Raw genomic sequence first — 17,377 nt, forward strand, 5'->3', positions numbered from 1 at the left:
CAAATCCACAGGGCACAACCTGTCTTTTTAGGTCTCGGCTAGCGATGGCTGCGCTTGCGCAGTCTCGCTCGCGAGACATAATGACTTGGGAGAAGAGGGGCTTGAACCCGCCCCTCTTCTTCCCTGTTCTCCATTGGCTGGCCTAGTAAATGCTGGCCAGCCATTGGAGAAGAGGTCCCGTCACTCTAATCCTGCCCCGTCCTTTTCGGATCGGGGGGCATGTTTTTTGCGAGAAGTCTCAGGGAGGAGACAACAGCAAAACACGCCCCCCAATCCGAAAAGGACACTCCCTTTCTCCGAGGCATTTTCTGCTGTGCCTCGGAGAAAGGCGGTGGTGTCCCGGCGTTGCTCCCTCACCTGATCTCCTACTGTACGGCAGGAGCTCTGTGCTTGGCCGCTGAGGTGACGGACCCGCGTCATGGGCAGCGTCCGTGCTCATTCCGTAACCCGGAGTCTCCGCTCCGCTCTAAAACAGCAGGGCGTTAACAGGGAATTAAAGCAGGCGCGCTCCGTTCCCGATATACCCGCAGCACAAAGACATTCGCAGAAAAGCATTCCGATATACCTCCGGCGCATCTCTCATTCCGAGGTATTTCATGGACTTATCAGTTATCTCCATGTTTTGCGCTGGTATAAAATTGGATGCAATAATTTCCAGGGTTTTGACCAATTTTGCTTTATTTCTTAGTATTCAGGTTGTAAATATAGTGCAAATTAAGGTGGTATTCGCACCAAACTGATAGTCATTAGAAAGTATAGAATTCGAGGATGTACCGGGGTTTGCCCAAGCTACTGTCTGTACCCATGTTCCCCCAGGAGCGGGTACCTTCACCCCTTCCTTGCCCTTCCCCTCACACCTCCCCCTCGAAAATGGTTCCTGCTCCAGTGCCCCGTCATTGTGTCACACGCAGATGCGCCACGCCCCTTGCTGCCTCATGGCCTCCCACTTCCACCACCACACCCCCTCCCGCAGTCGACAGGAGATAAAGTCAAGATGAGTAGGGGAAAGCCATGGGAGGCGAGGAGAAGCGCTGCGGGGGGCCCCGGCCCGGGAGCCGGAGCAGCGGGCCTCTCCCCTGTGATGTTTGTTTATCCTCACACCTCTCCAGGCGGGATAGAGGGGACAGGGAGGTATGTGCAGTGAGAACTAGCACTATTTCTGGATGTGGATAGATCAGCGGGATATACCATGTTTCCTGGCTGCGGGTGAGTTAAGCCTCAGATCTGCCACCCCGCACCGGTTCAAAGATAGCCTGTAGAACTGTAGGCGCGAAAGGACGGACTCTTTATTTTCTAGCCTCCATTTCTAGGAGGTTTATCTCTGTCTGTAACCAACCCTATGTTCTTTTAACGGCCGTGACACGGGTCATATGTGGTCTCAATGGGCGCTTTTAATAATGTAGGCTAACTCCCTGTCAGAGACTCCCTGACATTGTTGTGGGATTTAGCTCCATATCCATTTCAGAACTCTTACAATTCTGGCTTCTAATACTAGAGCTGTCCGACCCATCAGACTGGATCACCGATGTAATCCCTTGAAAGAGAGGAGGAAATAACTATTCAAACTGCAACCCGAGTTCACGATCAGCTGGTGCTATAGTTCCGCGGGTTAGGCGCCTGCTTCCGTTTTCTGTGTCTAATCTGCTGTAACTCTCGCGCTCCAAACTCGGACTGAGCCTGCCGATGAGATCAGCCTATCACATGCACACCACGTGTTTCAGTACTTCCAGCAGGGTGTTGTAGGTGCCTACTGTACAGATCTCCGTCTTCTATGCTGCTGAACGCCATAGGCTACTCAGTAAGGCAGATCAGTGGGTCGTGTGCCTGCTGCGGAAATCCATGAGACGCTCGCATATTACACATTGCACTACGTGTAGGATAGCTCAGTGTGTTAGACCCCTTCAGGGAGTTTGTGTACAGTCTAAAAACAAGCATTTACAATGCAACGGTCTCGGCATTGTTAAAGTTAGAGCTATTGGCATTGCTCATGACAATGCCGTTTCTTTAAATGTTTTAAAAACAAAAAACATAAACAAAAATAATGTCATGAGCAATGCCAATAGCTCTAACTTTACCAATGCCGAGACCATTGCATTGTAAATGCTTGTTTTTCTGGGTAGCTAGCCAGAACAGAACTCTGAACTCTTTCAAAAGGCCTTTATGGGCTTGAAATAGGATGTCAGCGATTTCACCATGATTTGGAGAACCTCATTAATGTAGAGACTGAAGATGTTTGTGCCACTGGATGGAAAATTGAGGTCTTCTTCTAGGGCCATCAGCTTTATTAACCCACATCAAACAACTGTGCGAACAGTCTTGGTATCAGCACAGATTATGCCTTGGCATATCAGCAGTTTCTGGTCTAACGCTTCCCTTTCTAGGCTGTGCATGAATTTATCCGCCTGCTAGACAGAGCCAGGGAGTAAGGTAGCAAGACGATTGAAATCATGGCACAGGTGTAGCCAGTAGCACACCATGTTGCCATGGCGTAAACTAGCATGAACAAGATGCCTGGATTATTAATTTCTGTCTGTAGGATTCAATACATTCTAACCACTTTGCCCATGTGGGAGGATGATACATTAACTTTCAAGAAGGCTGCTATCAATACATCAGGATGATTACCAAAGTCACATATGGAACAAACTTTGCATGCTCTGTATCTGGTGTCCAAGATATTAGAAGCGGACAGTACAAGGAGCTCATTTTCAAAGTATTTGAGGCTAAAAGACTTAATGACGATCACTGGCACGGAGGTGAGAGGAGGAGGGAGGGCAAAGCCATTACCAACTTTTTCGCAGGAAGGAGTGCCTGTATTTTGATGTACTGAGTCCGCACCAGCTCAAGGTGAAAGGAGGGAGAGTATCTGGTACGAGAAGATGGACAAATGCCAGTGCAGTCTGGGAAGTGGATGGTCCAACCAGAGCCAGAGATGCCTACATGATTTTCCACTAGGCACTCAAGGGCACAGAAGAAAGAGTGTGAAACCGGCAAGATGACAGCATGTTGCCAAATTTTCTAGATGGGCTGGCATGCATCAACATCCAGCTGTTCATAATTCAAGGGACTAGAAGTATACATGGAGTCCTCTATAAGGTACACCCTTGAGAAAAGCCCAAAGAGATAGACCTCTGATTCCTGCTGTCAGTGAAGTCCAGAGCGTAGAAACAAATCAGGGATTCCTGTGATACATTCATGTTCCTCTAGAATGTGATATGAGAATGCAGTTGACATTATCTTCTACTACTACTAATGACCAGGCTAGAAAAATCATAAACATGTTACTAGACCTGCAGGTCTAATAACTTCAATAATCTACTAAACCTAACTGTAATGTACTTGACCCATGAACTGGTCTCAAATTGTGTGATCCTAGGCAATATTTTGTCTTATGGAGTTGCCTTTTTCTTTATTATCACATAAGAGAGGACCTTCAAGTATGCAAGTACACTATTTCTGCTGTACAAAAAAAGTTTTCATAACCAGTGAAATATATTTGAAATGTTTGAAGAGTTCACTTCGCTATTTCGGTGTTGTGTTAGAAAAAAAAGCCTGCTATCTCACAGACTTTCATTTACCATGCTCTGCGCAGTTCAATTGTCACACAGTTCACTTTACAAAATCGTCTAACTTTAGTCACAGAAAGAAAACTAGGGGGCACATGCATCAAGCCCGCATTTTGCGATTTCTAAACAGCTAATTTTACCGGTTCGCTATTTAGAAATCGTAAAACGCAATACATGAAGGAATCGCAAAAACAAATGAGATTCCTTAAAATCCTTAATTGCGACTCGCAAATTGCGTGTTGCAATTAAGGAATTGATTCCCATTCATTCCTACGGGCCCAGAGGTCCATAGGAGTGAATGGAAATTGCATTCGCAATCTGCGAGTACCCAATAGGTACTCGCAAATTGCGAATGCAATTTCAAGGGTGCAAGGGTTCCAAAAGGAAACCCTGTTGACCCACTGGAATTCTAATTTTCACACATGTTGCGCACATGTGTGTAAAATGTGCATTTACCAAAGTTTTCGCAAATTACCATCAACTTGAAGTTGATGGTAATTTGAATTTCTTAAAATAGAAATTGCAATTTTTTTTGTTGCATTTAGGGAATCCCAATTTGTGATTACCTAAATGCAATCGCAATTTAAGTAATCGCAAATTTTGCGATTACTTAAATAGTGATTTTTGCATTTGGGATGATGCATCCCAAATGAAAAAATTGCGGTCGCAAAGGGGCAGATTCGCAGAATCTGCCCCTTTGCGATCGCAAAAAACAATGATGCATGTGCCCCTAAATGTAGTAAGACAAACTGACTTTTAACCTCTATCTCTGAAAGCCAGTAAATGTGACAAGATAACAAGATTTAAAGGCATTTGTATTGCTCTTTCCCTTTGTGAGAAATAAAGATGCCTTTAAATCCCGTTATCTTGTCACATTTGCTGGCTCTCAGAGAGAGATGTCAAAAGTCAGATTGTCTTAATACATTTTACTTTTTGTTCTGTGACTGAAGTTAGAGGATTTTCAACTCACCAGAGAGTAGTCCCTAAAAATAGCTAGCTTGAATCTAGTAGCACAGCGAGCGAGGGGCCCAAATCTGGGCATACCCATCCCACTTATTGTGAAAAATGCTGCGTCAACAATTGATGGACAGAATGCTGAACGAGTCCAAACTGGGGTTGCGTAGTGAGCTAAAAAAACTATGGCTTTAACCCAGATATGTTGACTGGGGGTAAATGTTTGATTCATCCAGCATTCCGTCCATCATTTGTTGCTGCAGCATTTTTCGCCCTAAATGGGATGGGCATGCCCAGACGTGGGTCCCTTGCTTGCTGTGCCAATGGATTCAAGCTAGCCTGGGTCATGAGGGGCGATACCTAGAAACCGGTCCCAGGATGCTTGTTTCAGGTCCAGGGAGGACTCAGCTTGGCAGTTTGGGCTGGACTGTTCCAATGAAGAGCAGGGTCAAGACTGATTTGCATATGGCTGGGTCCAAATGCTAAAGAACGATAAATTTAACCCAGATTTCTTGACTGGGATGAATGTCTGATTTATTCAGCATTCCGTCTAGCAATTGTTGCAGCAGCATTTACTATCAAGTTGGAGCGCATCATGTCCAACCAATAGGATAGTGTCGCAGATTGCACTAACTTCAAATCTTTGTGAATCCTCTTTAGGCCTCATCCACACCTCTGAATCAGAATCCTAACACTGCCATCTAACTGTTTGTGCTTCACTCGCAGCACAATTAGGGTGAAACTAGTTTCCAAAGACAGGAAAAAAATGGGTTCATCTGGACCTGTGCCCCACCTTCTGGAACGTTTACTCCCGTCATCGAGACGGGCCCCTTCATTTCAGACCTTCAAAAAAACAGTCCAAATCCTCCAACTCTTCAACCATTTGCTCATATGGTAAATGTTTGTCTTTCTACTTTGACTCATATTGTGTGTGTAAATACCCATTGGCCAATCTGTAACCCACAATTGTCAGAATGTACAAGTTGTTCTATGTAAAAGGCCTGTAGCCGGCAACCTTATGGATCCTTGCTATACAGGTGTAGTTATGATTAATTCCCCAAGGAGCAGGCAACCTCCCATAACAATAACAATTTTCTAGACCCTAGCTTATTTAAGAACACCTAATGATTCCTTGATGGGTAAGTGTACCTTGAAACCTAGATGATTTGCCCCAGTCAGTTCATATCTTTCAGCTCAGACCTGCATTTTTTCTGACTCACCTGAATAAACCATTGTATCCAATAAAGCTACATTTTGAGATATAACCATCCTGCAGCTCTGCTTTCTTACCAGTAGCAGTTCTTATCCTGAATGAATCAATACAAATATTTTCCCTGGACTTATTAAAATAGATCTTTCGTTATATGGATACTTAGTTACCAACCCAAGACCAACCAATGCATCTTCAATGACAAAAAAATTAAATTATGCTCCAACCACAACATTTAGAATCTCACAAATATTTAATAAATTGCACATAGAAGACTAGTGACATTTACTCATATGGTTCGTCATTAAGGGCCTCATGTAGGTAAATAAATTTTACCGGTTCTTAAATACCGAGCCGTACCGAATCGGTAAATTAGAATCGGTAAGTTATATGTAGGTAAAAATTCGGTAACAGTTACCGATTCGGTAACATTCGGTAATCACGAATCGGAATTCACCGAATCGGTAAATACCGAGGTGGTATTTACCGAATCGGAAAATACCGAGGTGGTATTTACCGAATCGGAAAATACCGAGGTGGTATTTACCGAATCGGAAAATACCGAATCGGTATGTACGGATTCGGTAAATCAAATCACATGACTTGACGAAACAGCTAATCCAGTGCAACGACAGCCCACCCAACCAGGAAGTGCCCACACCCAGGCAGGTGTACATAATTAGCCGAAGTGGCCACACCCAGGCAGGTGTACATAATTAGCCGACCCTGGAGAGGCTTGGAGTGCAGAGGAGAGGCAGGGAGCCGTTGCATGTGCGAGCGGGTAAACGAACAGCATGTCCAGCCAGAGAACACAGAAAGACGGAGGGGAAAGGAGGAGGAAGCTGAAATTTAGCCCCAAGGAACTCCAGGTGCTGGTGGAGGAGGTGGTGAAGCAGCACCAGAAGCTGTTTGGAAGGCAATCCCTGCAAGTGCCTGAGGCTGAAAAGCGCAACATATGGCTGGCCATCCAGGCGCAGGTCAATGCTGTGGGAGTGACCCACAGGGACATTGAGGTCCTCAAAAAGCGCTGGTATGACCTGAGGATTGTAACCAAGAGGAAGATGGGCGACATCCAGAAGGAGGCCAGCCAGACCGGAGGTGGAACCAACAGGGCACCTGCCCTCACCGAACTGGAGGAGCTGGTGGCGGCCACAATCGAGCAAGAGAGCGTCGTGGGTCTTGGGGACGCCGACAGCTCTGCCAGAGCCGCAACACACCAAGGTAAGACGAAAGCACAGCAATGTAGCCCCCCCTACCCCTATCCCACATCCCCCATTGTGAAACGAGAATCACACTGCAGTCCACACGTGTCAGTGCAGACAGGCAATGCATTCCGGGAGATGTAGTCAGGGCAACACTAACCATGACGTAAATGTCACAGGGCAACAAGGCATGTCACGCACTCGAGGCACAAGGAGACAGAGGACATATAGGAATGTGAAATGATTTATTGGGACGCTTGCAATGCAGCCCTTCGGGGACACTGAGCCAATGTTGCATTTCTGTCCACAGATGTGACATCATGCAGGACAGGGCATGCTGCAGGAGAGACGGCACACCGGCCACAAATATCACCTCTAGCCAGCACAAGTTCAGACCAGGGAGCAGGCCCACTGGCAGCTGCACCACCAACACAGCCAGCCTCGCCGCACACAGAGCCAGCATCACCTCACCGAGAGCCAGCATCACCACCACCAGAGCCAGCATCGCCACTCATGTTCGAATCACCGGCCACATCTCCGCTTGCAGGTGTGAGAATGAGGAGGCGTCCAGCAGCCAGGCTACGAGCCTTAGACACCTCGTCAGACGACAGCATGGGCCCAGAAGACCGCACCGGGCCCCAGGAAGGGAGCCATGCCACTGTGCCCCACACCTCACAGGCAGCACAGACGGAAGCAAGAGGGCGCCGCAGGTCGCGTGTCCAGAGTCCACCAGCACCCACTGACGGCCATGGTGTCTTCTTGGGGCTCGAGGGCCAAATGTTGAAACAACAGCGCCTGCAATCAAAGGCAGTCATGTCAGTCCAGAGGCACATGCGGGTGATGAAGACAACATTAGTCAACATGGACAATAACATTAGCGGCATGGCTGCGGGCATTCGGGACATGTCCCAGTCAATCCAGCAGTTGTGCAGCAAATTAGATGCTGACATCGAAGCACGGCGCCGGGAACGCCAGAGAAGGGACACTACCAGCAGGGCACTCAACCGTCTGCCAACTGCGACTTCTCTACTGTGCCGGCGCTCTGTGACGATGCAGGAGGGCCTAACACAGTGCTGCAGCGACCTGTCTCGGGGGATGGTGCAGGTGACAAGTGCACTAGGGGTGCTATTGACTAGTCAGGCGTCGACAACTGCTGCAGGGGATGCTGCCGAGAGCATCGACACCAGCAGCAGCATCACACCCCCCGTCCCAGAAGCACGCAGGAGCAGCAGGCGGCTTGGGGTTGGCTCTAGTGAGGATGCACAGGCCGTGCAATCCACCACTGCAGCGCGTATGCGCAAACATTGATGTAGCCCTGCTTAGCCACTTCCCATTGGGTGACGTAACCCTGGACATACTCCTTGTATAGATGGTATATTGCCAGATTGGCCTGTTCATGTGTTCATGGCGTGGTGCCACATTAAAACTACGTCAGGACTTCTCACAACTCGCTGTGTCCCCTTACTTACTCAGAAATAGTTGCATGTGATCTCTGCCCGTCTCTCTCTCCCATCGATTGCAGTTGGCACTCTAGCTGCGTTGCCCTCTGGCTGGCCTGACTCATCCTCGTTGTCCTCAAAATATGTTAGTTCCACATCTGTACCTTTTTTCGTGGCAAGGTTGTGCAGCATTGCACAAGTGGCAATAATCTTGCAGCAGGTGATGGGTTTGTACTGGCGTGCGCCTCCGCTCTTGTGCAGGCAGCGGAACCTGCTCTTCAGTAGTCCAAACGTGCGCTCCACCACATTGCGTGTTGTTTTGTGTGCCACGTTGTATCGTCTCTCACTCTGGGTTGCTGGGTGTAGGTAGGGAGTGAGGATGAATGACCGGCATGCATATGCACTGTCGCCTGGATGAGTAAAAGGGAACCATCAGTAACATGCCTCTATACACTATGATTTGCAGGTTTCAAGGGGCGTCACTGTTACTTACCTAGCAGGTATCCATCTCCGAATTCTCCGGCACTCAGTCGTGTGTATATCCCACTATTCTGGAAGATGTAAGAGTCGTGGGTGCTCCCAGGAAACTTTGCAACAATATCTGTGATGATGTTCCCTGCATCACAGATAACCTGCACATTGATGGAGTGGGTGGACTTCCTGTTCCTGTAGATGTGCTCTGTATCAGCTGGTGGACAGATTGGGATGTGTGTACCATCAATACAGCCGATGACATGGGGGAACTGTGCCATGTGATAAAAGTCAGTTTTTGTTTTCTGCAGTGCAGCCTGTGTGTTTGGGAAGCTGATGTAGTGGTGCATTCTCTGCATCATGGCATCCAGGAACTTCCTGAAGAAACGTGACAGGCAACTCTGGGATACCCCACCCACCGCAGCTATCACCACCTGATAACTGACGGATGCCAACAGATGTAGGCTGCAGAGCACCTGCACATGTGGGGGTATGGCGTGCGCCCTTCTTATTGGATGGTCCAGGAGTGGGTGTAGGTCCCTGATTAAGTCCATGATGGTTTCGGGGTCTAGCCTGTACCTCTCATGTATCTCTGCATCAGTCAGTTGGAATAGTGTGATGCGCTGTCTGTAGATTTGTTCCTCCCGTCGCCACACCCTCAGTCCTGCTGCCTGTAGACGTAGGCGCCTTGCAATGACGTACATAGCGGCCATGTTGTCCACGCTGTTGCATTTTGGGATTGCTTATATGCACTGTTGATGGTTACCACCTGCTTTCAATCCGTGTTAATTACCGACTCTTATTTACCGATTTTCTTGGATTTCTTAATTACCGAGTGTTCCTACATGTCATTTTAATTTTTACCACTTCATATTTACCACTTCATATTTACCGATTCGTTAAGTATGTATTCGGTAAATATGAATCGGTATTTTAGAATTCGGTAAATATGAATCGGTATTTACCGCCTCATATTTACCGAAAAGTGGTTTTTGGACTCCTACATCTCACTTGTCTGAATACCGGTCGGTAACGGCATATTTACCGAAAATCGGCCGTTACCGACCGGTATTTGGCTACCTACATGAGGCCCTAATTGAGCTAAATACATCAATAAAAACATTTAATCGAAAAAACATAAAACAACTGTATACCATCAAGATACTAAAAAAAAGGTTAATCTGTCAACGCAGCGTTTCTTTGGCTCCTTTACCTTTATTCCACTTCAGGATACACAATGTAATCTTGGAGAGCACTAGAGGTTTTAACTAGGTATTGGTCGTAAAGAAGGTGCTTTAAAGGCCCTTCCCCACTAGTTAAACGAACTGTCGGTTTCTACTCAAATAAGATCAAACCAACATTTTAGACTTTATTTTTAACCACGCAGCTCCGACTTAGGGCTGGTGAAAAAGAAATGACTGTTCCAGGCGGACCCTGATTTTAGTGAGAAACACGGGGCAATGTATTGGCTTCCTGCATGATTTTCGTCAGTTCTGAAACAGTAGATATAACAAGCTATGTGAACAGATTTGAAGGGACAGGTAATCGAAAACTCCGTTTTATGGAGCATTCCACTGGCTGCTGAGAAGCACATTATCACAGTGACGGTCTCACTCAGGGCAGGAAGGGAACAATAAACACCTAAACTTTGTTCACCTGCACAAAGTAGGCGCTGCGTGTTGAAAAATAAGTCTAAAACATACATTTTTATGTTGTGGGTGGAAACAGACTGTTTTAACTAGTGAGAACCTTAAAATCACTGCATACCTTCAGTATACACATTGTGTAATCTTGGAGAACACTAGAGGTTTTAACTAGTTATTGGCCTTTAAGAAGGTGGGATTAAGCTTAAGAAGCAACCGAAACACTGAATCGACACTAACCTTTTTCTAATATCTTGATTGTATACAGTTGTTTTGGATTGCATGTTTTTATTGATGTATTGTGTGCCCCGCCCTTTCCCCGCCCTGTGCCGGGCATTGAATTGGCGGGCGGGGTTCATGACGAGATAGTCTCGTCATGGGCACAGCGCAACCGCGGCCCATGACGAGACCATCTCGTCATGGGCACTCAAGGGGTTAATGACAAACCATATGAGTAAATGTTACTCATCTTCTATGTGCATTTGAGAGATTCTAAATGTTGTGGTTAAGCATAATTGGTATTTTTTTGTTATTGAAGCTGCACTGTTAGTATCCACATAACAAAAGATTGGATTTTAATAATAAGTCCAGGGGAAAATATTTGTATTGTTTGGGTTGAAACCTGCTCCCTCTGTAAAAGGGGTCACCCTCTAAATTGTCAAGGACTTATCCTGAATGAGTCACAAAGTCTTCTGGGTCTTTTCAGAACCCTCTAAATCCAAACGCTAGCCAGTAGTATGTATAGTTCTTGCCTTAGCCTTTTTTACATGGTAATTAAAATGTGAAAGTACCTCCTTGAGATCACACTACTAGCTCTCGGTATTCGGTACCTCCCACCCACGCTCACTTTTTGAACTAGTGCTACTTAATTTGCTGATGAGATTTGCCTTAAGAACCTGTTAAAGAAATGCAAGAGGAGTCAGAAGCTCAAAGCCAAAGTGAAGATCATTTTTTGTTATTTGGGGGCAAGGCATTGCTGGACTGGCCCCTCTCTGCTGGATCACCCCCAAACCTTTTGCTTTAACCACTCCCCTTTACTGAACCCATTTGTGTTGGCTTTAAGGACTCTGTGCATTTTGCCACTGTTAACCACTGCTAAAATGCCTGTGCTCACCCTTTGAAACGTGGTAAAATTGGCTTTTACCAAATTGGCACATTTAATTTATTAGAAGTCCCTAGTAAAGTGGTACAACATGTACTCGGGGCCTTTAAATTAAATGCTGCTTGTGGGCCTGCAACACTTATTGTGCCAATCCCTTAAGCAGCCCTTAAATGGCAGGCCAGAGAAAACATGTCTTCAGCGTGCCATTGCAGCCTGGAGGCAGTTTTAAACTGCCAATTAAACCCTACAAAATAAACCTTTTGTCAGGCTTAACCCTCCCATTTTAATTTATATGATATCCCCAAGGTAGGCCCTAAACAGCCCATAAGGCAGAGTGCATTGTATTAAAAGGTTGAACATGTACTTTTAAGTTTGACATGACCTGGTAGTGAAACTCTTACACGTGTTTTTCACCGCTGTGCGGCCTACCTCTCCCTTAGAATAACACTGGGTTACCTTATTACATTTAATAAGTGCTAACTTTTGATTCGGAGCAGGTGGAACTGTCCTGTTTGGACTCAAATAAATTGTAATTTACAATGCTCTTTAATGATAAAGTCGGATTTTAGATTACAATTCTGAAAATGCCACTTTTAGAAAGCTGACATTTTCCTGCCCTAAACTTTGAGGCCTTCGATCAGTTTCCAGCTACCTGTGAGTGTTAGTTGCTTCCCCATCAGGAATGTGCAGTATGCCCAGACAGTGAACAAATGAACCTGGGTGTAGCTGGGAGATGGCCATTCGGCCAGAATGAGAGGGGCGGAGCGGTTTCTGCCCACTTACATTTCAAAGGAGCTGCATCAGCACACCTACACAGAACTCAACATCAGGCTTTTGTCACCCCAGATATCTTGGGACCTGGGCAGGGGTAAGTCAATACCAGAACCATCTGTTGGGATGAAAACTCCAGCGATTTCTTCTACTTCAAAACCAGCACCACGTATAAATAATGGACCTTTGGACCAACTGTTCAGTACCCTCCTGGACCTGTGGAAGACTACAAAAGGACTGCCTTGTACTCAGAGGACTGCCCTGCAGCTTGAGGCCTGCCTTGTTTCTCAGAGACTCCCTACTTCTACCAGGGGACTGCCCCACTGCTGGAGGCCTTCCTTGTTTTTCAGAGGAATAACAAGCTGCTTGAGGCCAGCCTTACTGCTTGAAGAAGAAAGGACCATCTCCTTGAACCCAGGACTGTCAGAGTTGTCTGACCGCCTGTTCTGAGCTAAAGGGACACAATGAGCTTCAGAGGCCATACTACAACTGCCCATCTGACCTGCTACAACTGGACCTGCTTAGACCTGCAACTGGACTTCTGCTGGAGTGAGGCCCTGATCCCCAAGAGGTGCCTCCCCAGGTCATGGACCCGTGGCTGGCATCGGATGAGCTCCTCCTGTGAAATGCGAAGTTTTGAACTCTGCATGCCGCGCTTGGGCAAAGTAACTTTTCAGCAGGGCTAACCTGTTTCCTGTAACCGGCCCACACTCCATCACGGTCAACCTGAACATGTGACTATCATGGTGTAATGAGACCAGTTACCCAGTTGGCGCATTCTGCTTCCTGGCGCTATTTTTATATTTTTACTTAAACTCTTAAAATTGCACTTCTCTGGTTCTACTGTTTGGATTTTTGCCATTTTTGTCTTTTTGTTTTAACTTTTACTCTATTTTTCTAAATTGGTTTGGAATTTTTACTGTTGTGTTGGGTTTTTACTTAATTACTGTTTGTGTGCTGCATAAATAATTAACATAGTGTCTGTAAATTAAACCGGATTGCTTTTGGGGCAAGCTACCAGAGGGTGAAGCACAGATTAATTTAGTGACTTTTATGGCTCACCCCGAGAAGGATTGCGATTGTTGCTTGAGAAGGGTTTTCACCCTCCTCAATCAAAAAACCAATTTCTCACAGGCATGTTGAAATTGGGGACATAGGAAAGCTATATAGCTCTTGTGTAATAAGCAATGTTTTAAGGGGTTTAGGGCTTTAGCAGACAGCTGCTCAGTTGCAAACAGCAATTTTTCAAAGATACCTGGGAAAGTATTTTGTAGACTTAGCTCCTTCTCGGTCTCCCTTTCTGAAAAGTAGAAACTTAAACGATGATGTCCCATCAGCCAAGATGTTCTTTTCCCTTGGCACATGAACTTGTGTAAATTCAGGCATTCACCCAAGGGTGAAGCGCTTTGTACAGTTGCTGATTAACTGGTCAGGACTATTTTCTAAAATAGCATTGGGTTCAAGGACAAAGGTAGAGTGTTTGTGGTTGTAAAAGGAATAAATGTGTTGACGTGATGGCACCAAGTGGATTTCCAAATGTTTTTTCAACTTGGGGATAAATTCCTTGTATACATTCCCTTTATTTGGTTATTTCATAAGAAAAATGTAACTGTCCAAACTTTTATAGGGTTAAACAATGTAGTGGCTTTTCAAAATTACATCTTGATTTATGCGAGAATGAAGCAGGAACATGCTACGACGCCTGATTACAGCGGAGCTGGTATATTGCTGAGAGTGCAGTGAGGTTGGGTGAGTTGTGATTTAAAACGGCTTGGTGGTGGTCCCAGTACCCGAGGGTAAATTAAATTTTAATAACTGGGCCGTCACCAGCGGTTAAAAGTAAGGCTACAGGACGCGTGAGGGTGGAGAGTTACTGCCCCCTGCGTCCTTCAGATGGTCGACATGTTTCAGCCAGTGCCTTAAGAGTGTTCTGGCTTTCCTCAGGACCGTTTTTTTAAAAAGGTGTGGTGAAATAAAACAGACTTAGTGTTGTGGTACAGACTATGTGATACACTCACTAAGGCGTTTTTCTATATGTGAGAGGGGGATTCCCTTCTCATGCATACGCTTTGGGTTATTAGCCAATATACCAGCTCCGCTGTAATCAGGCGTCGTAGCACACCCGGGACATACTAGGTGTCACTGGGTGGGCCCGATGATGAAGCATGCCACCAACTAGGTTGGTGGGTGAGGGCTTCATGAATACACCAACAAGGTGCCCGTGACAGAACTAATTTGAGTACTGTAACACTTTGGTCAACTTAAGCTAGTCCTCTTTGTTTAATCACATATAAACCCTCGGGGACTCGGACTAGCTAACTAGTCCTCCCTCTCCCTTTTGTTACACGCATAACTTCTGGTGAAGCCAGTAGCCTTTCACCACTATGAGGGTAGCGCTTTGGGCTCCCCTCCCAGTACAACATGACCGCAATCGATGATACTCTGGAGTTTTCACATTACAAAATGGCACTCATGTTTTTAATGCACCTTACGTAGCAATGATAGTCCTTTTTCCATTGTTCATTTTGTCACTTTTTTTTATATGTTTCCCTTTATGCACCATCACTTGTTTCCACAATGTGATGAGACACTGGTACACGCCAATGAAAGTAAGTAAGCTATCAGCACTTATTGAAACTTTTTATGCACAACCGTTTGGATGGTCATTTCGTCGCATGTCCATTTCAACACACAACACCACCGGGCCGTGGGATTCCGTGTCGGCGAACTCTAACTGCATGCTGACACCTTCATGCACATTTGAGACACAGCAATTACATCATATCCTTATCGCTTCGCGTCACGTTATAGCCTGCACTCGTTTACATTCACCCATGCGTCCACCTCGTGATTCACATCACTGGGCAGATTATTAGAGCCTAAGCTTTACTCTTCAACAGAGAACACTCACTGGCTAACATACTAATTGATGGACTAGTCAGTTTCACTGCCACTCAAACATTTCACGCAATCTTATCCTTTTTATTTATACCTTCACTTTACGCAGAATGCGTTCCGAAGTTATTCGCATTCATTGTATTCATTTGTGTCACAAGATAGTTCACAAGTACTAATACGGTGACGGTTTCAACCATTTTGGAGCAGTATCCTCATGTCATCTTTGCCCCGTTTATTTTTGCAGACATGTTCCCCTCACGAAGGGCGATATGTATGCCCGAAATGCATCGGGAGACATGTTTAAAATTGTGAACATTCCTATGAATTCACGTTTGACTATTCTGTACTGGATATGAAAGTTGAAATATCAGCACAAGAATAAAACAGACTTTGATGTAAACAAAAGGAAGACTTGTCATAGCCAATCGCATCAAAGAGATTAAAGCTTCAAAATTCCTCACTCAATTGACTGAGGGTTTCTACCGGTGCTCAGGGGGACGTACCCTAAGTGTAGGGGACGCTACACATACCCATTGGAGAAGGGTCAAGACTAATTTGCATATGACTGGGTCTAAACAGCGGCCCGAGTATTTTACCAGTGGCTGAGATTAATTCAAGCATTCCATCCATCGCTTTTTGCATACTTTTATGCAATACATAGCACTTCCTCTGGTGGGTTGAGTGTATGAGAATACTGTGCAAACTAAAATCATTACTTTTGTTGTTAGATTTAAAAACACACTGTAGCTTAACACATGTTAAAGCTACCCTGCAAGTGTGTCAATGATAAAAAAAATCTTGCTTTTCTATGGGGCTCTACTGCATTCTCCACATTATCATGTGGAAGGGATGGCGGTAATCTCATCTTAATTCCTTCGACTTGAACATTTTAATACTGGGTTTCCCGAACACCATTTTTTCGTACCGCATTCCTTCTGTGTTCACCTGAATAGGCTGTATAGAGATCACAACACAGTAGTGCTTCTCTTAAAATTGAATTGGTGATTCTGTCGCTGGCACCTTAGGCAGATTACCAAGTCTGACGCCATTAACGCATCTTGTTTAAAGCATTTCATATCGACCATGAGGCAGTTTGTGAGTAAAAGACCCAATTACATAAACAGTCTGTCCATTAAATTTCAAGCGGGGACTGCAGACACCTCTGAATAGTTCTAGCAGCTACAAAAGTTTCCAATGGCTTTTACGGTGAAACAAAACAATACTGCCAAACCAATGGAATGCCCTACCCACAAACCTAAGATACACAGACAACCATCTCCACATCAGAAGATTACTCAAAAGCTGGCTCTCACTCGCATGACTACTATATTCACAACTCAAGAATGGACCACAACAGTATACTCTGACATGACAAACTATGCTTCTCACGGTATGGAAAAGAGCTGTTATACAAGTCATTATACTTTGAACTATGTCTCCTGATATAGACAGATACATTTACAGAATGGGAAAATTATACATTACACCACAGGATATATGTGTACATCAGACAATGACAAAATTGCTGCTTCTATGTACAAATAGATGTATATATAGCTAGCAGACCATGTAAACATTGCTGCTTCAGTAACATATGGATATTTATATAGGAGGGATTAATTAAGCAAACAAAACTTTACCAAGTATCATGTATATATGTATAAAATATTTACATTTCGCTATTTAAAAAGAAAATAAAAAAACATTTCTTCCCATCCCGACTGCCTCAGACTCATCCCAAACCTTCCAACTACTATGAACTCCCAAACTTCCTTCTCAATCTTTTACCCCTCCTTTTTAGCCATGTCACCCAACTAACGAGCATAGACTACCATTCAGGGCCGGACTGGGAACTCAAAGCAGCCCTGGCAATATTGTCGGAACAGCCCCCGGGGGAAAAGGGGGCATGTGTGAAGCACTGCTGCTTTTATTACTGGGGGCAGATACTGCAGCACCGCTGCAAGACCAGCCCGCACAGCTGCAGAATCAGGCCCCACCCTTCCAGGCTCCCGGGGAAACGCCGAATGCCTAGTCCAGCCCTGCGACCATTACTCACAAAACAACTCACTACTTCCCCATTTCAAATCAACTCCCATCATTCTATACCTACCCAAACTCTAC

The 17,377-nt window shown here is 45.3% G+C and overlaps 1 protein-coding gene across 2 annotated transcripts in view; it reads right to left on the bottom strand.

Annotated features, from left to right (window-relative positions):
- ERMP1 (endoplasmic reticulum metallopeptidase 1) overlaps positions 1-17,377 on the bottom strand; it is a 361,972-nt gene that overhangs the window by 151,189 nt on the left and 193,406 nt on the right. The gene's annotated exons all lie outside the window — the stretch shown is intronic.

The sequence above is a fragment of the Triturus cristatus genome, chromosome 2_1, assembly GCF_964204655.1.
Source record: "Triturus cristatus chromosome 2_1, aTriCri1.1, whole genome shotgun sequence".
NCBI lineage: Eukaryota > Metazoa > Chordata > Amphibia > Caudata > Salamandridae > Triturus > Triturus cristatus.